Source organism: Rhamphochromis longiceps, linkage group LG12 (genome assembly GCF_057381845.1).
Source record: "Rhamphochromis longiceps isolate RC_006_pf linkage group LG12, R_longiceps_female_GT1.1, whole genome shotgun sequence".
Classification (NCBI taxonomy): domain Eukaryota; kingdom Metazoa; phylum Chordata; class Actinopteri; order Cichliformes; family Cichlidae; genus Rhamphochromis; species Rhamphochromis longiceps.
The window spans coordinates 5,462,351-5,488,972 of record NC_140568.1 but is presented as its reverse complement, the minus strand read 5'-3'; the positions used below and the strand labels follow the sequence as shown (position 1 = coordinate 5,488,972).

The 26,622-nt window shown below is 40.7% G+C and overlaps 1 pseudogene; it reads right to left on the bottom strand.

The window, feature by feature from the left end:
• Window positions 1-26,622, bottom strand: part of LOC146656674 (uncharacterized) — a 370,113-nt pseudogene that overhangs the window by 201,690 nt on the left and 141,801 nt on the right.

Here is a 26,622-nt window from a genome sequence, read left to right as displayed (position 1 = left end):
GCATTTGTTTTAAGGAGATTTCAGAGGTATCATTAAGGAGACAAAGACCAGAATTGGGAACATAAAAAACTTCCAGTACCTCAGATAACACAGAGTTCACAAAGACCCAAAAATTGGATACCACAGGACAGTCCCAAAACATGTGCAAAAACGTGCCAGGTGATGAATCATTGCAGATGTGACAGTGATACGTAGCCTGTAGTTTCATCTGGAACCTCCTATAGGGTGCAATGTATGTTCTGTGTATGGTTTTTAAATGAATTAATTAATGCGCCAGGTTCTTAGAAGTCAAACTCAGATTAGACCACACTGTATCCCAGTCTATATTAACCTGTAGTTCTCCCAGTTCCCTGACCCAAATAGATTCAATAGGCAGGGACTTTATACCATGTTTGGCTAATTTGTTGTAGATTTTGGAAACAGAGGGTCTGCCAGAGTTAGGCAGGATCCAGTCCAACATGGGATGAGAGGGAAGAGGAGAGTCCCAGGGGACTTTTAAAGCTGATCTGAGCTGCAGAGACACAAAGTAAGAAGATGCAGGAAGAGAAAAATGTGTCCTTAAGTCCTGAAATGAGCGAAGGCCTTGGGCGTTGAATAGATCATCAAAAAGGTTTATCCCGAGTGAGAACCAAGAGGGTTGAACAAATGGTCGGCTGCCACATAGTAACTTTAAATTATGCCAGAGTGGTGAGCTTTTACAAAATTTAACTGGAGCACCCAGCCGCCTTTCTATTTTCCTCCATACCTGTATAGAGTTGGCAATAATAGGTCCGAATTTGTTGTTGTTGTAGAGCGTATTGGCGGGAACATTAGTAAACAGAAGATCTTGTAGTCTATGCGGTGCTGCCTTGGCGGATTCGATCATTTTCCACGCAGTAGTAGTCTCTGGGTTGACCCACGTACTAAGCGCCCTGATTTGGAATGACCAGTAATAAAACAATTTGGGCCGCTGCAATGTTGACAAACGTATCCTAGGCCTTTTGCCATTCCAAATAAATTTAGACACCGCAGAGTGTATGTCTTTAAAATAAGTTAGAGGAGGAGAGAGTGGCAACATAAAAAAAAAGGAAATTAAGCCGTGGCAGTATGTTCATCTTTACTGTGTTGATTCTACCGTGAAGCGACGTTTTTAAATTGTATGACCAGCCTTTCTGTCGCGACTCCCATCTCTCTTGTTTGTTTATCGCCCATTTTGCGCCAGAAACAGGAAACCAGCAGATAAACAACAACAGCACGTTTAAGCTTGATAAGCTGTTGTTAGAATTTATTTAATATTACTTTCTACACCAGGATCCTTTTATACGTTGCTGATGGCTGGTAACTGTGCAGGGGTGGGTCTAAAAAATTTTGCCAGGGGGGCAGGTAGGGTATTAACAGGGAAAGGGGGCCACAAAGAAATACTTTTCTTTCTTGTTTTCTTATTTTTTATTGTCTGGCTTTTAATAAATACATATCTGGATCTTTTTTCATCTGGTGTAACATGTATAGAAATCCATTATTGAATATAGTAACTATTACGTCAAATTTATAACCTAGTAAGCTATAGTACTTTTTTCCTTTGGGAAGATACCGTCTGTGCATTCTGCGATCTGTGAACAAAGATGTTGAATCTATTTAAGTATTGTAGAAAAATTGATTTCTGTGCATTTTTTTTACACATACATTAAATTAAGGTCGATTAGGCCAATTAAGCATTGAGGTGGAGGGTGAGGGGTGGTTTCCTTTTTTATTTTTTATTTTTTTGCTGGGAATTTGCAATACTGTTAGTTAGGTTGCTTAATATTTCCACTAAGTACTCTTTAAAATACCAGAATAGTAAGAATGGTGTAGGTTTAACTTTATTAGATTAATCAGTATCGCTGAACTATGAAATGTTTTGGGTGCAGTGTATTTTTTGAAAACAGGTATAACAGAATAGCTTTAGTTTTGCTTGTTTTTTTAAACTTGAGTATCAGCTCATACATGCGGCAAGATATTTAAAAACACCCGTTTTATTCATTTTAAAATACGCTATATCGGATTTATAGGCAGATATCCAAATTTATGATATTGGTATCGGACATATAAAAGTAATATCATGCCATCTCTACTAAAATAGCATGTTATTTTTAAGTCAGCCCAATTTTGGCCAGGGATATTACTTTTGCCATTCTTGGTAGCTGGTGATTGTTCCGACAAGACGACTCACAGTACAACCGACCCCTACGGTGCCTCCTGCAGGTGGTGGGCCTGCAAGAAGATGGGTCCATGTTTTTATACAGGGTCATTTGGATTTGGATCTTATCTCCCATAATAATAAAAAAACACCTTCATTTAGAAAGTGCATTTTGTGATATATTTGTCTAATATTTAAATTTTCTCAATAATCTGAAACATTTAACTGAGACAAACTTAAGTATTCAGTGTGACAAAAAGAAGAGTAAATCAGGAAGGGGGCAAGTACTTTGCCACACCACTGTGCCTATGGCCAATTAAGACTGGGAGGAAGCACGAGTGCCCAGAAAAGACACAAGTTACCAAAGAAGAAAATATATTACAACTTGCTGTCTTCTTAATCTAAAACACCACACCCCCCGTGGATATCTTTTGTTTATCTTTGGTATGAAAAATGTTGTCTGGTGGCTCAAAAGATGTCAGATAAGAACGAGGATTTCCTTGAAGACATTTTTGTTCCTGTTCGATGTCACACAGTGTTTTCAACACTCGGTTTCAAGTTATCCTCTGAATAACAGGCTAAGCTTCCTCAAAGCACCAGACAGAAAGTGAATGCAGTCCGCAGACTTATTTCCTGGTGAAACTTAGTCAATGACTTCTTCGTACACTTTGAACACTGAACCTCCTGTGAGTTCACTGAATGTGTAGTGTTCCCATACTGATTCAATGGAGCTCAGATTAAATTACTGATTATTCTTTGGCATAACCTGAATATAATTAAGTTGTTAGGAATAAGTAGAGCATATTTAGCAACTTGATAATAAAACTCTGGTACATGAAAGAGATGAAGTAGAAAGTATACAAATAGGGACACATGTACCTTACATCAAATAGGATAAATATAGAAAATATTAAATCCTGACTTGTAGCATCTATGTCTGCAGGACAATGGCATGGCTGTAGCTCAGGAGGTAGAGGCAGGTCTATTAACTGATTCTGTCAGTGTGGTGTGTGTCTTGCCGTCTGTCACTGCCAGTGTTGTGTTTGCTTATGCTGATTTTATTGACTACTGTGATAAATGTTGGGCTACCACTAAGCTAATAGTTTAGCTCATAGCTGACTCACTAGCTGCATGGCCTTTACACCTGTCCCTCCTGCACTTTCCTAGTCATTGTGTCAGATGTTTAGTTACTCCTTGGCCTCCTTTAGCAGTAAACTTGTAATAAATGTAGCCAATGTGCAGTTCTAGAAGGCAGGATTACTGAATTGGAGACTTGGCTTTACACCCTTGAAAAACCTGCAGTTAACCAGTCCGCTTTAGCCGGTGCAGCTCAGAGAACTTTAGCCAATGCAAACTGCAAACCCCAGCAGACGGTTCTGAGCATCTGGATGAAATCTGGTAAAACCCCAAAAGTGTGTGTCAGGGGTAGACATTTGTTCTATCACAAGTAAGAGAAATAAGACACTGCAGACCAACTCAGGAAGGTTTAAAGACGTGCGCACGGGTGGATGTCCCTGAGAAGACACACACACCGATTGCAGGCTTGCTTGCTTTATTTATAGGGCAAAGCAGGTTACATAGTACTTCCTCTTCTGTTAGAAGTCGGGGAGGGGTTAGACGTTAGCTCAGCGCTTATCTGACCTCACACCTACACACACTCGAAATAACAATACAGAAGTATATCATGCTTATCTTGACATCTCACACACTGAAGGAAGGAATACATCATATTCTCTTTAACAATAAGCTTGGTTATGTTGAAATATATGAACACTTGAATATAAGACACACTTGATTATATTGTATTATGTAAAAAATCTTCTTACATTTCCCTCCTGATGTTAATATATTTCACAGGTTTTAAATCAATGCATAGTCGCTTGTTAAGTCACATTTTCAACTTGCATGTCATTCAGTGAAGTATTTAAACAACAGCTCCAGTAAGACTATAGTATGGATTTTCCACTCTTTCCTCCATGATCAGCATATCATACTCGCGATAGGGATCTTCCATACTTCTCTGGATCAGGACATAATTTCCTAAAGTACGCTTAAACATATTTACCATTATGCTTCTCAGACATGGGATAATACAAGCGGCAAAAATGCAAAACAGTAACATCACACTGCAGAGGGCCAACAGGCCTTTAATCAGCAAGGATTTCCAGGAGCCGCTCAGCAACCAGTCCCACCAGCCTTGCTTATCGGCTACGTAGTCCTGTTGCTGAGCGTCTCTCAATTGTTTCAAAACATTCAAAGCATTTGTCATGTTTAATGAGTGTATGTTGTCAGGTATGTAAGTGCAACATGTCGTATTAAACAATACGCAGAGACCTCCTTTTTCTGCAAGAATAATGTCCAAAGCCACTCGGTGTTGCATGACAGTGATGCGGATTGCATCAATTTCTTCATTCTGTGCTTTGTCAATGCGGGTGGAGGCATTCAAGAACAGTCCAAAACGATAGTCTAAAGTCTCTATTTGTAGTGCATGCTTTCCTACTCCTACCCAGGAAAACAGGGCGTGGATCACCTTCTGGCCGGTGGTCCAGAGCTTGAACTCGTCTGGCACATCAGATCCATGGAACGGATCATGGGGCTTGAGTTCTATGTTGCGCTTAACTCTGGCGTTGTTGTGCACTGTTATCTTAAAGGTGTGATCTGAGATGAAGATAGATGCACAGCATCCTGACCAGTCGGGTGGTAGCATAAAGTATGCACGCTGTCCGCACAGCCATGCCATACCTTGTACCCAATAGGTGCCATTTACATGTCGGTGTCTTTTGACTGTTCCATATTCCACTCCTCCATAGGTTGTGTTGCAGTTGCTGGTATAGCCCAGGGGGTGGCGCCCTTGCTCTGCTGCTTGGTAGAAGCACAGAGGATGCTGTTTCTCTTTAGGGGCCATAAAGACGGGGAAATGGGTTGAGGCATTTCTGTTCTTCACTGTCATGTCTACCCAGAACTTGTCGTCACAGGTTCCATTCTCCAGGCCCTTTGCCCCTGGGAGCGAAGCTTCAATTCTGATTGCAACATGTTGTCTTCCAATGCTGGCGAAACTTGCTGCACACCTACTTTGCCAGTGACTGTTCATCATACGACCATATATGGTTGGGTGGACAGATGTACTGGGCATGTGAGAGCAGTCATAACAGCCTCTGTCTTCTATTCTATCATATAAGTATCGGTACCAGGCATTGTTCATCCAGGGGTGAATGTGGTCTTGGGTCATTTCAGAGAGGTGGGAGTTGTCATAGGTCCACCTCTTAGGTCGGGGAATAGTTTGTTCTGTCCTGGGGGCTCCGCCGGAAATCAGCCAGAAGAGCATCATCATTAAGATGACGACCATCAGACAGAATCGGCGACACATGAGCCGTCTCCGTTCAAGGTTACAAGCACCTAAGCACAACAGCTTTGGGGCTGGGGCTGGTGACTCTTCTTCTCCTGGATTCATCGGGCTGGTTTCCTCTATCTTGTTTGTGTTCAGGCGTCCCTGGTGTTGTTATTGGTTCCTCTCTTTGGTGAGGTGGGTCACTCTTTATTATGTGTTTGTTCTTCAGGACGACCTGACTTACCCTGGTCCTGCAGTACGTTGACCCGGGGCGAAGAGGTGGGGTTCCCACACCCCTACCCCGCGGAGCACTGGGACTGGGTAAGGCGGCTTCTTATTGTGGTGCAAACACTTTCTTCACGTGACTTTGATGGATCCACGAAGGTCTTTCAGCTATCTTACAAGCTGTTGGTGTAGTGAGCAACACCTGGAATGGACCCTCCCACCGTGGAGAACTCCAGTTTTGTCGCTGGAGGACTTTAATCAGAATCCAATCACCGGGGTTCAACCTGCAAGAGACTGGAGATAGGTCACTCGGCAGTTGATTGTTTAATATCACCTCTTTATTCTCAAATAGTTTTGTCATCCATTCTGCCATCGTTGTTTCCACGATGGACTTACTAATGGGTACACTAGTAATGGGCAGGGGAAATGGTCTGCCATGTATGACTTCAAATGGGGTCAGACCACCTGCTCCTTGAGTTATTCTCATCCATAGCTTAACTAAGCTCAAACACTCTTGCCATGGTCTTCTAGTTTCTTCCATACATTTTCTCAATCTCTGTTTAATTGTGCCGTTAGTTCTCTCGACTAATCCTGCACCTTGTGGATGATATGCACAGTGATGTTTTATGCTAAAACCTAGAGCTTCAGAGACTTTACTTATTACTTCATTTACAAAATGTGTGCCATTATCAGACCGTATTAGGTTTGGAATGCCATATGTCGGTATGTAGTGGTTGCACAAACATTTTGCTACTGAAATTGCATCTGCTTTTTTCACTAGGTATATTTCTGGCCACTTGGAAAATACATCTATTATCACAAGTGCATACTTGGAGGATTGAGATTCATTTAGTTCTATAAAATCCATGTGGATAGTGTGAAATGGATGTGGTGGTGTAGGGAAACGACCTCGCTTGGGTCTTAAGTTTCCCTGTGCATTGTGTTTTTGGCAAACCATGCATGTTCTGATAAACTCTTTTGCTGAACTTTCAAAATTGTTTGTGTAGAATTGTTTATTAAGTACAAGAATCATCCCCGCTGATGACACGTGAGTTTTTGAGTGTGTCACTAAAGCTGCTGTTTTATGGAGGGATTTTGGAAGTATTGGTTTGCCATTGCACATCATGGGATTGTCTTTTAATTCTGCTCCATCTTTCAGCCAAGATTTTTGTTCACTCAGTGATGCTGTTTTCTGTGCATCTGCTAGTATTTCTAATGGTATCAAATCTATGGTTTCTGTTGTTAAAACATCAATGTGTTTTTCTGCAGCTGCTTTGGCTGCTTTATCAGCAAAGTTATTTCCTCTCGTTATTTCTGTGTCATCTTTTTGATGAGCTGCACATTTGCATAGTGCTAGTTCTTTTGGCAACATTATCACTTCTAATAACTCTTTTAGAAGGTGTGCATGTTGAACTGGGTTGCCTGTGGAGGTTGTCATTCCTCTGTTTTGCCATATCTTTGCAAAGTGGTGTACTGCTGAATAGACATATTGGCTGTCTGTGTATATATTAACACTTTGACCTTTGTACAGTGTACATGCTCTAATGACCGCGGTCAGTTCCGCACTCTGGGCAGAGTTTGAGGAACTGAGAGATTTTGCCTCTACCACTGTATCAATGGTTGTGACCGCGTAACCCACACAATTTCTACCGAAAATGTTTTTTGACGTTGATCCGTCTACAAAAACATTAGTGAAACTGGGCTGTGGGGAACTATGTATATCAGTTCGAGGTTTTGTTTCTTCGTCTAATTTTTTCATGCAGAAATGTTGTTCCCCATCTAGAGGGGTCGGGATAAGTGTGCTTGGGTTCAGTTGGCCACACTTCTCTATTGTTATGTGTGATTGCGAAAGTAAGATTCCTACATATGACAGCTGCCTGGCATGTGTAAGAAAAGATAGATTCAAAATGGAGGTCACAGCATGTGGGACTTTGATGTCCTAGAACGATGTCTGCACATTTTTTAACTGCCTCTGCTGCTGCTGCGCACGCCTGGACGCAGGTGGGTAATCCAGCAGCTACAGAGTCAAGTTTGCATGAGTAGAAAGCTAATGGACGTTTTTTGTCTCCAAAAGCTTGAGTTAAAACTGCCTTCATGTACCCTGTTGCTCCATCGACATGGAGAATAAAAGGTTTTTCATAGTCTGGTAATGCTAAAACGGTACATGTTTGCAATGCTATTTTTAAATCAGTAAAAGCTTTTTCTGCTTCTGGGGTCCACTGTATTTTGTCTTTTAATGCTAGGTCCTTTCCATAAATTAGGTTCTGTAGTGGCTGGGCCAGCAGTGCATACTCTGGAATCCAGCATCTACAGAAATTGCACAGACCTAAATAACTCATCATTTGCTGTTTGGTGATTGGTTTCGGTGAATTCTGCACTGCTGTCTTTCTGCTTTCCAGTAAGGTGCGGCCTTGGCCTGTTAGTTGATGTCCTAAGTAGATTACTTTGTTGCTCCACAACTATAGCTTGTGTTGTGAGACTTTGTGGCCTTGTTCTGCCAGATGTCGCAGAACCGTCATTGTGTTTTCTCTACAATCACCTTGTGTATGGCCTGTAATCAATATGTCATCTACATACAGCAGAAATTTTCCTGGAGCAGGGAGGGAGCAAAATTACATTGATTTCTTTAGAGCTTCTGCGTACAGTGTCGGGCTATTTTGAAAGCCTTGTGGTAGCCTGGTGTACGTGTATTTTTCATTATCAAAAGTGAATCCAAATAGATTCTGTGAATCTTGGTGTAAGGGAACAGAGAAAAATGCATTTGAGAGGTCTATCACCGAGAACCATTGTTCCTTTGGGGTCACTTGGTTCAAGATGGTATGTGGGTTAGCAACTACTGGAGGTATTTGCTCTGTTACCTCGTTTATTGCTCTGAGGTCATGAACTAGGCGATATTTTTCTGTATTAGCCTTTTTTACTGGAAAAATTGGCGTGTTACACGTGGCTTTATTAGTTTTCACGAGAATACCCGCTTTCTGAATGTCTGTTATTACTGGTCTAATCCCTTTCCTCGCTTCTGCACTCAAGGGATATTGTGGTTTCACAGGCCTATATGTGGTTGTAGTTTTCACCTCTACTGGATCTGCTCCTTTAATTAGGCCGACATCTGTGGGCCCTTGAGACCATAATGTCTGTGGTAGCTTTTGTAGTTCAGGGTGTGTTTCACATGTTAATACTTGTCATTCATCTTGTTCTGTTGTGGCTAAATGTGTAGCTGGTGTGGTGGTCAGCGGCCAGCATAAATTGTATCGCATGCAGCCTGTTCTGCAGCCTTTTTGCCAGCCCTCACACTCTGTTTTGTCATATCTGTCTGTTTCTACAGATCTCAGCACTGTACCTAACTCCTGCCAGGATGTTTGATCGTTACGTGCTACAGATACATGAGGGTTGGTCATTTTGTTTATGCGCTGCACTGCGTCTGTCTGTAACACTGAGCATACTGCATTGCCACTCTGTGTCACATACAGGTGCTGTAGGACTAGCTTTTGTGGTCCCAATCTGTGTACTTGTTGATCATAAATTTTGTCTGGGCCTGGGATGTGTTTATACCACAGGGTGTTGTGGTATTTTGCTGGGTCTTGCCTGCACGAGTGCTCAGGTAAGTACATATTAGCCTTGGCCTCTAGAGGTTCAAGTTGTGGTAAGTCTAGAGTCCAGTAATAGTTAGGCTCACCTAGCCCTTCACAAACAAAAATGTCTTCAGTTTGACTGTCAGAGAGTAGGAGTCTGGCTTGCATGCCACTTTCTTCAGGGATAACTCCTATTTTTAATTTTGTTAAAGCATCTCTTCCTAACAGATTCACTGGGCAAGATGGGTCATAAATGCACTGATTTTTGCAGCCACGGCCACTATCTCTATGTGACATAAAGAGGGGATCGGTTAAATGCTGTTTTGTCACATGTCCTGAGGCTGATTTCACAATTATGGTGTCTTTTGAGAAAGTTACATTTGGCACTTCTACAGTTAGTACCGTTTTACATGCTCCTGTATCGCAGAGCATTTTTAGCGGCACACCATTCACGTGCATTACAACTGTTGGCTTGGCCTCTGATCCTAGCAGCAGTTGTTCTATATTGTAAACTTCCGCTTCATCTGTTTCACTTCCTTCCTCTCGTGCTAGTCATTCATCACGCCGTCTGCGTCTGTCATCATCACTTTCCTGTTCTTGACTTACACTTCTACAATCTCGAGCAAAATGCCCGTTTTTTCCACAATTGTAGCACTTCATATCTCTTTTGTCTTTTCTTTGTCCTGCTTTTTGCTTTCCCTTTCGCAGCTTGTAGCCTGTTAGGTGTCTTTGCTGTCCTGAGAAAGCTATAAAGCCTGTCTCTGGGTCAATCATGAAAACTCCTCCTTTTTCCTTCTGTTTTTGCACCTTAACTGCATGCTCTGCATATTGCAGAGCATCAGGCAAAGTGCCTGTATTTTGAGTAACCCAATGTTTGTCTACATGTGTTCTTATTTTGGGCAGCAGGCCATTCAGAAAGGCATTTTTTAATTGTTGTTGAAAGGCAGACTGTGGATCAGGATCATGATTCAGTCCTGAGTTTTGCCTGAAAACTGGGCGTAAGCGATCCAAGTAGTCTGATGCTGTCTCTCCGTCCTTTTGTTTGCACTCTCCTATTTTTCCATAATCTGGCCTTGGGGCTAAATTAATTTCTACTCTGCCGTACAAGTCATTTAGTTGTTGTTCTAACTGAGCAGTGTCTGGTCCTAGCACGTCGCCGTTTTGGTCATTGCCTGTGTAAGCGCCTCTGGCTCTGGGAAAACGTAAACCTAATAAATCTTGAAGTACTTGCAACATTTCATGTCTGTTTAATCCCCAGCCGCGTCGAATTAACTCCACTGCATTTCGCCACGGCTGGAAACCTTCATTAAGGGGTGGCACATCTTTTAGCACATTCTCCCTATCCTTATGGGACCAGGGTCGGAATGCATATATCAGAGGCTCGCCATCTATCGGTATGGCTCCTGTGACATCTGCGGGACCACTGGGATGCCCATACCTAGGATTTGATAATGCGACCATTGGAAACTGTCCCACAGTTCCTGGAGGGTCAGGCCATCCTCCTTGATCCCTGTAAGAGGGACCCTTCCCTATATCTTCTTCTTTTTTGTGATGATTACGTTTAGTCATAAGATTAAGGTGATGTTTTGCATCTGCATAGGGATCTGGGAGGAAAGGGTTGTGAGGAGAGATAACAGGAGGTGGTGACGTAGGAATGGGTGCAGCTGCTGCTGCTGTGAGTGGGACGGGCTGAGGTGCATAAGGCGGTGGTTTTTTGTCATCTCCTGCAGCTTTCTGTTTATCTTTATTTTCTCATTTTTGGGTGCGTTTAGTACTGCGTTTATCATTTTCTGCCATCCATGCTTTAAAAAGCTGCCATTCTGCTAGACGTTTTGCTTTTTTCTTTTGACTTTTTTCCTCATATAGCTCTTTTTGCAAAGCCGCTTTTAAAGCAGTTATTGAATTGGGGTTGCATTTGCCTTGCCATGCTGGTCAATATATTTTATGTGGACTTCACCTTTTTGCACTGACTATCCCTGCATTTTGACAGTTTTTTTTCTAACCACTCTTCATCTGCTGTTAATTTTACTTTAGTTTTAGAATTACCCATTTTGAACTAATTACGTCAGAACTGTGACACTGTCACTGGCACAGAGAAGTGGGGGGGTTATCAATAACAGCCTTCTACTCTCCCGCTGTTCGAGAGAGCGGTTATTGATTTTACGTGATGACGCACAACCCAATTCCCACTTCAACCAATACGTGAGTGTGCACAGGAAAACAATTTGAGGAGCGGTTCGACCGTGTATTGGGTCGTAAATGACAACTCACTCCTCTTTTTTAACATAATCAGAGCGCGTTTTTATAGTTTTTACTGAGACTTTCCGTATTTTTTTGTAACACCTTCTATCTGTTCCGTTACAGCTGCTCCCAGAGCAACCGGAAATTTTAACAGCGATTTCTCCAAATCCCCTTATGGACTGAGAATTTTGCTCTTGCCTGTTGTCTCTAAGTCCCTTTTGGACTGAGATCTGTCGGCGCTCCCAGGTTTACACACTATTTTGATGGAAAATCTCAATATCAACGTTTTTTAGCGCTTGATGGAATGCAGTGTTTCATATTCACCTCACTGTGGCGCTGCATTTTGAATCCGGCACATCGGGTCCTGGCGCCGTGGGGCCTGTGTAAGACGCTGACCGGAGATCGAATTCAAGTTCCCGGATTTTCCTCTTTACTGTGCACAGATTTTTTCCAGCGCAGGCAATCACGACGTCAGGATCCGATGAAGACCGTCTGTGGACAACTAGACGCTAAAAATAACAGTCAGTTATCCGGCTCGGAGGACCAATTAAATGTCAGGGGTAGACATTTGTTCTATCACAAGTAAGAGAAATAAGACACTGCAGACCAACTCAGGAAGGTTTAAAGACGTGCGCACGGGTGGATGTCCCTGAGAAGACACACACACCGATTGCAGGCTTGCTTGCTTTATTTATAGGGCAAAGCAGGTTACATAGTACTTCCTCTTCTGTTAGAAGTCGGGGAGGGGTTAGACGTTAGCTCAGCACTTATCTGACCTCACACCTACACACACTCGAAATAACAATACAGAAGTATATCATGCTTATCTTGACATCTCACACACTGAAGGAAGGAATACATCATGTTCTCTTTAACAATAAGCTTGGTTATGTTGAAATATATGAACACTTGAATATAAGACACACTTGATTATATTGTATTATGTAAAAAATCTTACAGTGTGACTGTCCAGAGTTGGTCCAAGGAAGCAGGGTGTCAGTTTTACATGCCTCTCTGCAGCTTCTTTCCTCCTCTTATCCCCTATTAACCCCATCCCCTTAGAGACTGTGTCAGCTCCCAAACACAAATCGATTTACTCTGCCTTATTGAAACCTGGTTAAAGCAGGACAATTATTTTAGTTTAAATGAATCAAGAACCCTGAGTCATTCTAATGTTGTGAAATAGTTTCACTCGGTTCTTTTTATTCCTCGGGGCATCCAGAGACGGCACCGGAAAGGTAGTCATTTCACAAAAACCTTTATTCATTTTCAGTTAAGCATACATCTTCTAGAAGAGAAGACGTGCAACGCCGGTGTCCCTCTGCAGATCTTCACTTCTTTGTTTCTTACAACCAGTTTTATAGAAGTGACCCAATTATAAAGCCCCCACGGTGTGTTGCAAACTCTGTGTTTGTGTGTGTGTGTATGTGCGAGCACGTGAGTGCCTGTGTGTGCGCGTACCTGTGTGTATGTGTGAGTGACTGTGCGTGTGGGTGTGTGAGTGTAACAGTCAAAGCACTGTGTGTGTGTGTCTGTGTACGTGACTTCCTGCTGGTCATAAAAGTAATCTCCTCTCTCCCAAGCAACACCGAATTCTTCTACACAACACACAAAACAGACTTAACATAGTACAAACACTGAGACCACCACTCTGCATCCACTGGGCCACTGGCCTCTTTTTGTCTTACATTTACAGATAGGCATGTGGAGAGTCTCCTGCAAACCTACTTCTAAGTTTATAACAATTATGAGCTTTTATTAAAGGTACAAGCATCAGCATCAGCAACAGCATCAGCATCCCCCAACTGTAGCTTCCTGTCTCTCTTTATGACAGACAGACCCCCAGTGTCAATAAATTCCTTTCCGTCTACACAATTACACACACTCTCAGGCCTACAGCTAATCCAAACTGAAACACAGACAAATCCTTTCCTATTCCTCTGTTCTACTGCTGGACCCTCTCATCTAAGCAAATTTAACACATTATACTCTAATAGTTATTTTCTTGTACTCACACTAACTACGAGAAACCTCAAAGCACAGACTGAGGGGGCGGTGTTGCAGCCTATTTATCAACCAAAGACAGAGTTAGACTTTTAATTCATTTGAAAGCCTGATGCTTAGCTTTGTCCACCTGAGTTGTAAAACTCAGAAACCAGTCTTAATTGTTATAATCTATCATCCCCCTGGGCCTTACACAGAGTTTCTGTATGATTTCTCAGACTTTTATCTGGTTTAGTGCTCAGCTCTGATAGAATAATTATTTTGGGTGATTTTAAAATACATGTAGATGCTAAAAATGAAGGCGTCAACATAGCATTTGATCTGTTATTAGACACAATTGGCGTCTCTCAAATGTAAAAAAACGCACCCACGACTTTAATCACACTATAGATCTTGTTTTAACATATGGCATAGAAATTGAAAATTTGACAGTTTCCTGAAAACCCTCTCCTGTCTGATCATTTCCTGATAACATTTACATTTACAATAATTGATTACACAGCAGTGGAAAGTAGACTTTATCACAGTAGATGTCTTTCTGAAAGCGCTGTAACTAAGTTTAAGAATATAATCCACCCACTGTTAGCATCTTCAATGCCCTGTACCAACACAGAGCAGAGCAGCTACTTGAACGCTACTCCAACAGCGGTCGATCATCTTGTTAATACTTTTACCTCCTCACTACGTACGACTCTGGATACTGTAGCTCCTGTGAAAACTAAGGCATCAAGTCAGAAGTACCTGACTCTGTGGTGTAGTTCTAAAACACGTAGCCTAAAGTAGATAACTCGTAAGCTGGAGAGCAAATGTCACAAATGTAGTGGATCATCATTTAGCCTGGAGAAATAGTTTGTTGCTTTATAAGAAACCCCTCTGCAAAGCCAGAACATCTTACTATTCATCACTGATTGAAGAAAATAAGAACAACCCCAGGTTTCTCTTCAGCACTGTAGCCAGGCTGACAAAAAGTCAGAGTACTATTGACCCAACCATCCCTTTATCATTAACTAGTAATAACTTCATGAACTTCATGAAATAAAATTTTAATCATTAGAGAAAAAATTACTAATAATCATCCCACAGATGTAATATTATCTACAGCTACTTTTCAGTACCATTGATATTCATTTAGACTCTTTCTCTCCAATTGATCTTTCTGAGTTAAGCTCAATAATTACTTCCTCCAAACCATCAATGTGTCTTTTAGACCCCATTCCTACAAAACTGCTCAAAGAAGTCCTGCCATTAATTAGTGCTTCAATCTTAAATGTGTTAAACCTTTATCGTCTCTAGACCCAGCTGTCTTAGCTAAGTATAGGCCAATCTCCAGCCTTCCTTTCATATCAAAAGTCCTTGAAAGAGTACTTGTCAAACAGCTACTAGATCATCTGCAGAGTAATGGCTTTTTTGAAGAGTTTCAGTCAGGTTTCAGAGCTCGTTAACCCTTTAAGACCTACCATAGAACCAAGCCCGCCAGAGCTTTCATTATATTTTTACATGCTGTAGTGCCATTTTTGGGAGCATTTCAACTTGATATACATCAATACAACCATTATCGCCCAAATTTTAATAATATGTATGCATTAAGTGCATAGCAATTACATAAATTGCAAAAAAGTGCAATAAACTACAAAAAAATTGAAAATCGTTTTTGTTTATTTAACATATATTTCTAGGTAGAAAAATTTAAGAGGCATCTCCCTCAAAACTGTGAATACAAAAAAGTTGCACAAAATAGTTTCACACCACAGGTAATTTATTTTGAGTGTCTTCATAGTTTTATTTTTGAAATACACCAATCTTTATATACTGCAGGAAAAACGAAAATAAATATTATAGTGCAAATTTGCAAAAAACAGCATATGCATTAAAATATACTATTTCCAGCAGTGCAATTTGACTTCTAAGCATCCCAGAAACGACACAGAAAGTTATAAAGTCAAATATAACTTTTAAAAACACCAGTATAGGCTTACAATGCCATGATGGTAAAAAACTACATTTCCGCGAATATGACGTCACTTCCGGTTTTGGGCAGGTAATTGCGGACATGCTATAGTTCGCGCTGACGTCTATTCCAGCGTAGGAAGTGTTATGAACAGCTGATCGGATCGGCAAAGCGTGTTTCTGGAATATTATGTTTTTGTTGCTGCAAGCGCTTTTTATGCAGTTTTTGCAAAGCTATATGTGGAAGGAAACCGTGACCTAGGGTAAACTGATGGCACAAGATGTAAGTACAACTCCTCCGGTTTTCATATGCAAAAAATATTGTTGCGCTTGCTTATGTGGTTGCAGAGCTACCGGGATTTAAAAATAGTTACGCAAAACGGAGCTTGCCCGCTCTGACCGGCTTTAACGGATTAACCTGTTTTCCTTCTGTCACCCCAACCGGTTGCAGCAGATTGCTGCCCCTCCCAGAGCTGGAGGTTTCTTCCTGTTAAAAGGAAGTTTTTCCTTCCTACTGTCGCCAAAGTGCTTTCTCATCGGGGGTCATATGATTGTTGGGTTTTTCTCTGTGTTTATTATTGTATGATCTACTGTACAATATAAAGTGCTGTTAGGAGAAAACTCTGTAAAAAAAACCCCAGGAGAAATAAAGACACAATGAGACAAAGTTACTTTCTTTGCTAAACGTGTACACGGGTGAGCTGCTGAGAACAACTCACACCATGCACAGTGGCTTGGCATTTTTTATAGGCACAGAGCACACAGACAGTGAGAACAGGATAAGAAAATAATAAACAGATAAAATAAACAACTCCATATGTGGTACTAGTCTCGTCAGCAGAGAGCTGGGAGAGAGCTGTGAGAGATAAAACAATCTAAAACAATATGTCCCAAAACAATATGTCTTTGCTGGGAAAGTCTAAAAGGATAATTCTAAACTAATCTAACCATAGACAAAGGGCATCTTTGTACATTTAAAAGAAGGTAAAGAAACATAGAATCATTTTTCCTGTAACAAGTGCCTTGAGGCAACTGTTGTTGTGATTTGGCGCTATATGAAAAAAAATTGAATTGAATTGAAAGTCTCTTCAAGCCATATGCCATTTGTCAGCAATGGTTAGAGCATAATCTTGTCAGGGCTCTGTGTGCGGGCAGGCGGAGAGGAGGATCCAAATGCAGGACTCGGAAAACAGAATGCAACTCAAAATCTCAACTTTATTGCTGGCATGAAAACAAAACATGAAGTGAAGACTGAACACTGAGACCAAAAACACACAGGAATAATCTGAGAGTATGACGCAACACCAAGCACGGGAAAACACAGGGCATAAATACACAGGGTAGTAATGAGGGAATGGGCAACAGAAGGGAGGCAACGCTGGGAGAGATCAGGGCTAAAGAGACGGGGGGAACCAAGCTGCACACACTAACATAAGACAAAGACTTTCACAATGAAACAGTAAACATGAATTACTAAACAAGAACACAGACTCGACACTGAGAGACAAAATAACATGGAATACATACATGGAACTCAAACAATACATGAAGCAGAATAAAACCAAAATATAATAAACTCAAAATACTGGGTCCAACGGCCCCAGAACCGTGACAAATCTAGTAGGAAGAAGAAATATGCTGTAGGTTATTAACATAATCCAATGAGTAAGAGTTAACGTAAGATAAACCTTTATTAGTCCTATGCATGGTACATTTTTTTGGTCATGGCAGAAAGTGCAAGTTTAACCCTTTAATGTACAAATTATGACAACCTCAGTTAGGATTTTGTTCTTAAGTATATTTATTCATCTTTAGCCATGAAAAAAAAAGATTTGAACTTCATTTTTTTAAACATGTACTTTTCAAAGTACATGCGCTTTGACTTATGAATTTGAAAAACAAATAAATAATATACACTGTGTAAAAACTGTTTTTAATTTGTTTTAAATATATTTTGTAACAATGTAACAATATATGTAACAAATATAACAATTACAACCCTGTCACGCAGTGGCTGACCAGGTCTTCAAAAGTGGGCCCTTCACTCCAAAAGACCTGAGCCTCTGCAGCAGGTACCGCCTGTTCAGTTCTTTTTTTATGGAGGGCGTATGAATTATGATTCCAGTCCAGTTTATTGTTCAAATACACAACAAGGTACTGTTACGGAATAAATATATATTCTTAGTGCTTATTTTCTGATTATATTATTTTATGTATTTTAATAATAAAGGCTTTCATAAACTACAGGGAGTGCAGAATTATTAGGCAAGTTGTACTTTTGAGGAATAATTTTATTAAACAACCATGTTCTCAATGAACCCAAAAAACTCATTAATATCAAAGCTGAATGTTTTTGGAAGTAGTTTGTAGTTTGTTTTTAGTTTTAGCTATTTTAGGGGGATATCTGTGTGTGCAGGTGACTATTACTGTGCAGAATTATTAGGCAACTTAACAAAAAACAAATATATACCCATTTCAATTATTTTTTTTACCAGTGACACCAATATAACATCTCCACATTCACAAATATACATTTCTGACATTCAAAAACAAAACAAAAACAAATCAGCGACCAATATAGCCACCTTTCTTTGCAAGGACACTCAAAAGCCTGCCATCCATGGATTCTGTCAGTGTTTTGATCTGTTCACCATCAACATTGCGTGCAGCAGCAACCACAGCCTCCCAGACACTGTTCAGAGAGGTGTACTGTTTTCCCTCCTTGTAAATCTCACATTTGATGATGGACCACAGGTTCTCAATGGGGTTCAGATCAGGTGAACAAGGTGGGCATGTCATTAGTTTTTCTTCTTTTATACCCTTTCTTGCCAGCCACGCTGTGGAGTACTTGGACGCGTGTGATGGAGCATTGTCCTGCATGAAAATCATGTTTTTCTTGAAGGATGCAGACTTCTTCCTGTACCACTGCTTGAAGAAGGTGTCTTCCAGAAACTGGCAGTAGGACTGGGAGTTGAGCTTGACTCCATCCTCAACCCGAAAAGGCCCCACAAGCTCATCTTTGATGATACCAGCCCAAACCAGTACTCCACCTCCACCTTGCTGGCGTCTGAGTGGGACTGGAGCTCTCTGCCCTTTACCAATCCAGCCACGGGCCCATCCATCTGGCCCATCAAGACTCACTCTCATTTCATCAGTCCATAAAACCTTAGAAAAACCAGTCTTGAGATATTTCTTGGCCCAGTCTTGACGTTTCAGCTTGTGTGTCTTGTTCAGTGGTGGTCGTCTTTCAGCCTTTCTTACCTTGGCCATGTCTCTGAGTATTGCACACCTTGTGCTTTTGGGCACTCCAGTGATGTTGCAGCTCTGAAATATGGCCAAACTGGTGGCAAGTGGCATCTTGGCAGCTGCACGCTTGACTTTTCTCAGTTCATGGGCAGTTATTTTGCACCTTGGTTTTCCCACACGCTTCTTGCGACCCTGTTGACTATTTTGAATGAAACGCTTGATTGTTCGATGATCACGCTTCAGAAGCTTTGCAATTTTGAGACTGCTGCATCCCTCTGCAAGATATCTCACTATTTTTGACTTTTCTGAGCCTTTCAAGTCCTTCTTTTGACCCATTTTGCCAAAGGAAAGGACGTTGCCTAATAATTATGCACAACTGATATAGGGTGTTATGTCATTAGACCACACCCCTTCTCATTACAGAGATGCACATCACCTAATATGCTTAATTGGTAGTAGGCTTTCGAGCCTATACAGCTTGGAGTAAGACAACATGCATGAAGAGGATGATGTGGACAAAACACTCATTTGCCTAATAATTCTGCACTCCCTGTAAGGCCAGCTGTGAGAGAGAACTAGGTCAGAGGGTGACAGGTCGCCTTAGCAACCCAGGCTTCAGTAAGGGGAAGTTAAGAAACAGGAAGTTTAGTGCAGAGCTGTAGAGGCATATTAATAAAATACAGGAAACCACACAGAAAAAGCAGAACTAGTTACACAGAAGGAGTTGTTTTGATCGAAACTATGTGTGTCTGTGTGTGATGTATAGTAGAACTTTATATACCAATTTTGGCTTGCAATGCTTTAGACCTGGGGTGCGTGTTCGTGTCTATAGGTCTCCGTTTCCGGAAATGTACAATAACGATGGTTTTGTGAGCTTGACCACACTGTGCCGGGTCTTTCTCGGTCGGTTAAAAGAATTCAAAAGAACCAGATTTTGTTAGTACCTGTAGCTGTCCACAGCCTCAATGTCCAAACCTTGGATGTTTAATGGCTGCAGTGGAGGATGTTTGTGCCTGCAGAAGTCTACCACCATCTTAATGTACAGGGTGAGCCATTTATATGGATACGCCGTAATAAAATGGGAATGGTTGGTGATATTAAAGTCCTGTTTGTGGCACATTAGTATATGTGAGGGTAAAAACTCCTCAAGATGGATGATGACCATGGTGGCCATTTAGAAGTCCGCCATCTTTGATAGAACTTTTGTTTTTTCAATAGGAAGAGGGCCATGTAACACATCAAACTTATTGGTAAGTTCGCATACCGCCACAACAGGTCCACTGATGATGCCATAGCCCTGACACTACATACTGCCCTGTCACACCTGGAGAAGAGAGACACGTATGTGAGAATGCTGTTTGTAGATTACAGCTCAGCATTCAATACCATCGTTCCCTCGAAGCTGGACAGGAAACTGCAGGATCTAGGACTGAGCAGCTCCCTCTGCAGCTGGATCCTTAGCTTCCTGTCTGACAGACGCCAAGTGGTCAGACTGGGCAGCATCACCTCATCCCCCGTCACACTGAACACTGGTGCTCCACAGGGGTGTGTACTGAGCCCTCTCCTGTACTCACTCTACACCTACGACTGCACAGCCACTAACAACTCCAACATCATTGTGAAGTTTGCGGACGACACTACAGTGGTGGGTCTTATCACCAACAGTGATGAGACAGCTTACAGGGAGGAGGTCAGCGCCCTGACCCACTGGTGTCAAGACAACCATCTCACCCTCAACGTCGCAAAGACAAAGGAGTTGATAGTGGACTTCCGGAGGTGCAGAGAAGTACACACCCCCATCACCATCAACGGCGCTGCTGTGGAGAGAGTGAGCAGCTTCCGGTTCCTTGGCGTACATCTGGCTGAGGATCTTACGTGGTCAGTACACACAAACAAAACAGTGAAGAAGGCGCAGCAGCGCCTCTTCTTTCTCAGGAGACTGAAAAGATTCGTCATGAGCCCCCGCATCCTCAGGACCTTCTATCACTGTGCCATTGAGAGCATCCTCACTGGATGCATCACCACCTGGTATGGCAACAGCACCGCCTACAACTGCAAAGCTCTCCAGCGAGTAGTGCGGTGCTCTGAACGGATAATTGGAGGTGAGCTTCCCTCCCTCCAAGACATCTACAGGAAGCGGTGCCTGAGGAAAGCGGGGAGGATCATCAAGGACTCCAGTCACCCCAGCCATAAACTGTTCAGACTGCTTCCATCAGGAAGGAGGTTCTGCAGCATCCGGTCCCGTACCAGCAGACTGAGAGACAGCTTCTTCCATCAGGCCATCAGACTGCTGAACACGTCATAGACACCTCAGCTTCACTACTGGAACTTTAACATTATGCACTCCATACTGTACAGTAATGCCACTGTTTTGCACATGTCTCACTCTGTATATTTATTTTATATATTTTATTTATTGTTTACTCTATTTAATTTGTAAAATATGTGTACACACACACACACACACACACACACACACACACACACACACACACACACGTAGAAAAATATTTAGTATACACATCCAGAAATGCATATACTATTATATACTGTACATATATTTATTAGTTTCAGATGTAGCCATTCTTGTATTTTGCTTGTTTACATTATTGTATTTGCACAACTCTGTTGCTTGTGAAGCTCGCACACAAGAATTTCACTCACATGTGCTGTACCAATGTACCTGCACATGTGATGTGACAATAAAAGTGATTTGATTTGATTTGATTTAATGTCACAAGAAAAACAATGGTGTGCTTGGTTTCAACGTAACTTTATTATTTCATGAGTTATTTACAAGTTTCTGACCACTTATAAAATGTGTTCAATGTGCTGCTGTGTTAACACTTTAAAGCCGGTCAGAGCGGGCACGCTCCGTTTTGCGCAACTATTTTTAAATCTCGGTAGCTCTGCAACTACGTAAGCTGGCGCAATAATTTTTTTTGCATATGAAACCGGAGGAGTTGTACTTACATCTTATGCCATCAGTTTGTCCTAAGTCACAGTTTCCTTCCACATATAGCTTTGCAAAAACTGCATAAAAAGCCCTTGCAGTAACAAAAACATAATATTCCCGAAACACGCTTTGCCGATCCGATCAGCTGTTTGTAACACTTCCTACATCCATCAGCGCGAACTATCGCAGGTCCGCAATTACCTGCCCGAAACCGGAAGTGACGTCATATTCGCGGAAATGTAGTTTTTTTACCATCGTGGCCTTGTAAGCCTATACTGGTGTTTTTAAAAGTTATGTTTGACTTTATAACTTTCTGTGTTGTTTCTGGGATGCTTAGAAGTCATATTGCATGCTGGAAATAGTTTATTTTAATGCATATGCTGTTTTTTGCAAATTTGCATTATAATATTTATTTTGTTTTTCCTGCAGTATATAAAAATTGGTATATTTCAAAAATAAAACTATGAAGACACTTAAATGTCAGAGATTTATAGTTAACAAACAGTCAGGTGAGTAAACAACACTGAGACACTTAAGATTGACAATGTGCGGCACTGGTGAAAAGCTCAGAAAAAATCACACCGAACTGCAGTATTCGTTTATTTTTATAAGTTACATCGTCAATATGCAAATATAATCACATTTCCTGTTACGCAGGTCTGAGTATAAGCTGTGTGTAAGCTGTGTGTGTGTGTCACAAAGTATGTGTGTTGCAAGTCAATTTCTAAGAATAATATACTGCGAGTCAACTTCTGCAGATGTGTATTTCTGTACTGGTCTCTTGTCAGTGTCACAGGGTCAGCTTCCTGTTTCTGCAGAAAACTGTGTCTGGTGAAATATTATGGAACGCCAGGACTGCCATAATGAATTAATTAAATACACCATTAAATAATTAATTAAATGTGGCAATAATTAATTAAAATTGGAATTAATTAATTAAATAAATAGTTATGACACATGTAATTAATTAATTATTGACACATTTAATTAATTATTTATGTATTTCACATTTTAATTAATTATTGACACATTTAATTAATTATTGACACATTTAATTAATTATTTAATGATATATTTATTTATTTCATTTTGGCAGTCCTGGCGCCTGGCTCTCGTCATGAAATAATTTTATCTGTCAGCCTCACCCATCAAACTCAGGGGGCGGGGTTAACGCTGCCCATGCAGCTTCTCTAACATTTGATTGGTTGCCGTGCAAAGTAAGTCAAAACAGGTCGATCCTAGATAATCGATTGCTTGTGTAGACTTGGGGCAGCCAGTTATCCCAGAATGCAGATCAAATCACAGGCAGCAATGGTGGTGGTGTAGTTTTTCTGTCACCAGCTACACTTTTAACAGTGTTTTAGCCGCGAATGTCGCGACGTATGTCTGGTCAGGTTGTCAACATAGAACATGTTTGCAAAAGTGCTCAGATGTTTTCAGAGATTTCACTAGCTCTGCTAACAATTAGCATGCAGAGTGCACAGAGGGGGTTACGTTAACCGGTTTGTTTACATATTCCACTCTCCGTGTTCCACATGTTGCATTCGCAGATTCTCACCGAACGATCGTCTCTTTCCGCCTGGTCTTGTGTCTCTGTAACATAAAGAACGAGCTGACATTTTTCTCACGAAACCAGCGATCAGCTCAGCAGACCCTCAGTTTACCTGCATGCATCCTCCTCCTCATCTGTCAGCTGTTTAACACCTGCTGCTAATTCAAGAAACACGCCTAGTTACCTGGTGATAGTCACAGTTTAACTGGGCAGCCGGTGCTCGATATAACGCAATGTCAGCGCATTTTTCTGCACAAGATAAGTAAATATAGTGTTTTCCCCGAGCGCAGAGCTGCTGGAGCTTGTTTCCTTACAGAGCACTTTATAGGCGAGCCAGCTTCATCAGCGGCTGATGTCCAATCACCGGCACACAGCTTTGAAACCTCAGCTGAGTTTTAGCTCTCAGTGGTTAAACGCTGGACTTCATTCACTCAGGTTCTGTCTGTCGGGTCACGTTTACTTCGCTGTTTTATTTACAACTGAGCAAATCGGTTTGGCTGAGGTTAAAGTTACGTTTCATAACTGCATAGTTTCACAGACGTTTAATGGTTCACTGGCACATGTGTTAGACTGAACTATCATCTAAATATCATCTGTTTTTTAATAGTTATTCAACTGTATTCTAAGCACCAGCTGTCTGTTAGAATGTGATTTTTTTTCTCTCTCTGTTGGCAGAGGTATAAAAATGCGCAGGAAAATCTGACGTGCATGGCGAACTTCACCGACGATATTTAGGGAGGAATAAACACACATCAAACATAAATGAACCAATTGCCTGTCTCCATAATTGAGAGAATTTTCTCTTCTTATCTCAACACTCTCTCTCTCTCTCTCTCTCTCTTTTTTTTTTTTTTTTGCTTTTTTTTTTTTTTTGCTTTTTCGGTCATGTTATGTTTACCTGTCAAAGGCTTGTTACAAACTATGAAACACATGGTGCAGACTTCTGGATGTTAGAAGAAAACTAATACTGCTCATGAATGAGACTAAAGGCAGGAAGGTGTCCTTTAAGACTAAACATGTTAATAGGACCTCCCTATTTATATCATAGTTTATGATATAGCACGTGTATTTCAGTAATAGCCTGCTGAGGCCACTATACGTTTGTTTATATCTAATCTTCCTTTTCAAACATTTAAACAGCAGCGAGTCTGCAGCTGAGGGAATACAAACTCAAATTGTCAGAACAGGTTTGCTCGTTTCTTGGATTCATTTGGTGATTTATTAAATGTATAACTGTTATTCTAATCTGCTGCTGAGTCTCTTACACTTTTCTTTATGCTGTATATTTTCACGTCTCTGGAATAGTTGGCAGTTAGATAGTCAGCTGGGAAACTTTGTGTTAACTCGTGGAGCTGAGGATATCGTGGATATGCTGACCTCGCTGCGTGGTGTACAGAGCGAGGTCAGCATGATTAATATTCACAATAAAAATATTAGCCGAACATCATGAAGTCTGTATGTGTTTCATAGTGTCGAACAACCTTTGTACAGTTAAAGCCAGCAGTTACTACATGACGGAAACACCAACGTTATCTCTTTTATGCGTTTATACACAGGTCACGCTGATTACTGAACAAAAACCCAAAGATCAGATGTTAAACAGATTTATTTGCTCTCTCTCCTCCTTAAACATGTTTTTAATGTTAGTTATAATTCAGAATTGGCGACTGAAACACGTAGGACACATAAGAACATCAGGAAATAAAACACCGATAAATATAACCTCAGTAAAAGAAGTCAGCGGGGGTTACTACAGCTGTGTACCGGGGCCTGCGCTTTGTCGGTGGGATTGCTTGCGAGGCGAGCGGGTCTATCCCACGCTTTGCCGTGAGACTGGGCAGACATCTTCGACACCATCGAAGCACTTTTGCAAAGAGGCTGTATCTTGACAAACCGACCAGACACATGAAGATTAAACCACTACATTCTCGGCTAAAAAAATATTAAAACGGTATTTGGTAACACACAAACAGGGTTTTTCAAAGCTCAGTTCTGTTAGCTTCCACATGCCGGTTGTTGTGTGCTAGAAACAATGGCCACCAGGCCAAAGCAATGGTTTTGACTCGATCAGCGTTAACCCCGCCCCCTGAGTTTGATGGGTGAGGCTGACAGATAAAATTATTTCATGATGAGAGCCAGGCGCCAGGACTGCCAAAATGAAATAAATAAATATATCATTAAATAATTAATTAAATGTGTCAATAATTAATTAAATGTGTCAATAATTAATTAAAATGTGAAATACATAAATAATTAATTAAATGTGTCAATAATTAATTAATTAAATGTGTCAATAATTAATTAAAATGTGAAATACATAAATAATTAATTAAATGTGTCAATAATTAATTAATTACATATATCATAACTATTTATTTAATTAATTAATTCCAATTTTAATTAATTATTGCCACATTTAATTAATTATTTAATGGTGTATTTAATTAATTCATTATGGCAGTCCTGGCGTTCCATAAAATATGTGTAACATAACTTTTGAAGCATAATAAATAAAATAAATAAAAACTCCCTAACACTCAAAATAAATTTCCTGTGGTGGGAAACTATTTTGTGCAACTTTTTTGTATTCACAGTTTTGAGGGATACGCCTCTTAAATTTCTCTAACTAGAAATATATGTTAAAAAAACAAAAACGATTTTCAATTTTTTTGTAGTTTATTCCACTTTTTTGCAATTTATGTAATTACTATGCACTTAATGCAGACATATTATTAAGATTTGGGCTATAATGGTTGTATTGATGTATATCAAGTTGAAATGCTCCCAAAAATGGCACTGCAGCATGTAAAAATATAATATATGCTGTGGCGAACTTGGTTCTATGGTAGGTCTTAAAGGGTTAATATCACCAACCATTCCCATTTTATTACGGTGTATCCATAGAAATGGCCCACCCTGTAGATTAAATTTCAACTGGTGGTTCAAAGGATGATACTATCAGTGTGACTTTTTTTTTTAACAAATATCAGGCTTCGTAAAGTAGCAACATTAAAATGTAATCAGAAATAACAGACATCAATTGAATCTATACTGTATAACATACATTTATTGTTATACAACTGCTTAGCAGAACTCATGATTCCTCAGAATATGTTTTGTTAGTCAAAGGTCTTCACACAATTTAAGCTAAACGTGGAACTGTTTTGAGTGGGTTAGGTTAGTGGGGTTAGGTTAATTGATTATTTATGATTCCACAGAGTGAATTATTGTTTCTCTCTCTTTGTTAGTCCTGCAACAGAATGGCGACCTGTCCACCTCCCAGCCCCCCATAAGAGAAAGGATCAATGGATTTGTTTTCATTGCTATACAACCACCAGAAAGGGTGGTACTCATAATGCCTGTTCTCGTCAGGCTTACTATTTAAGGTTTTGCAAGTGT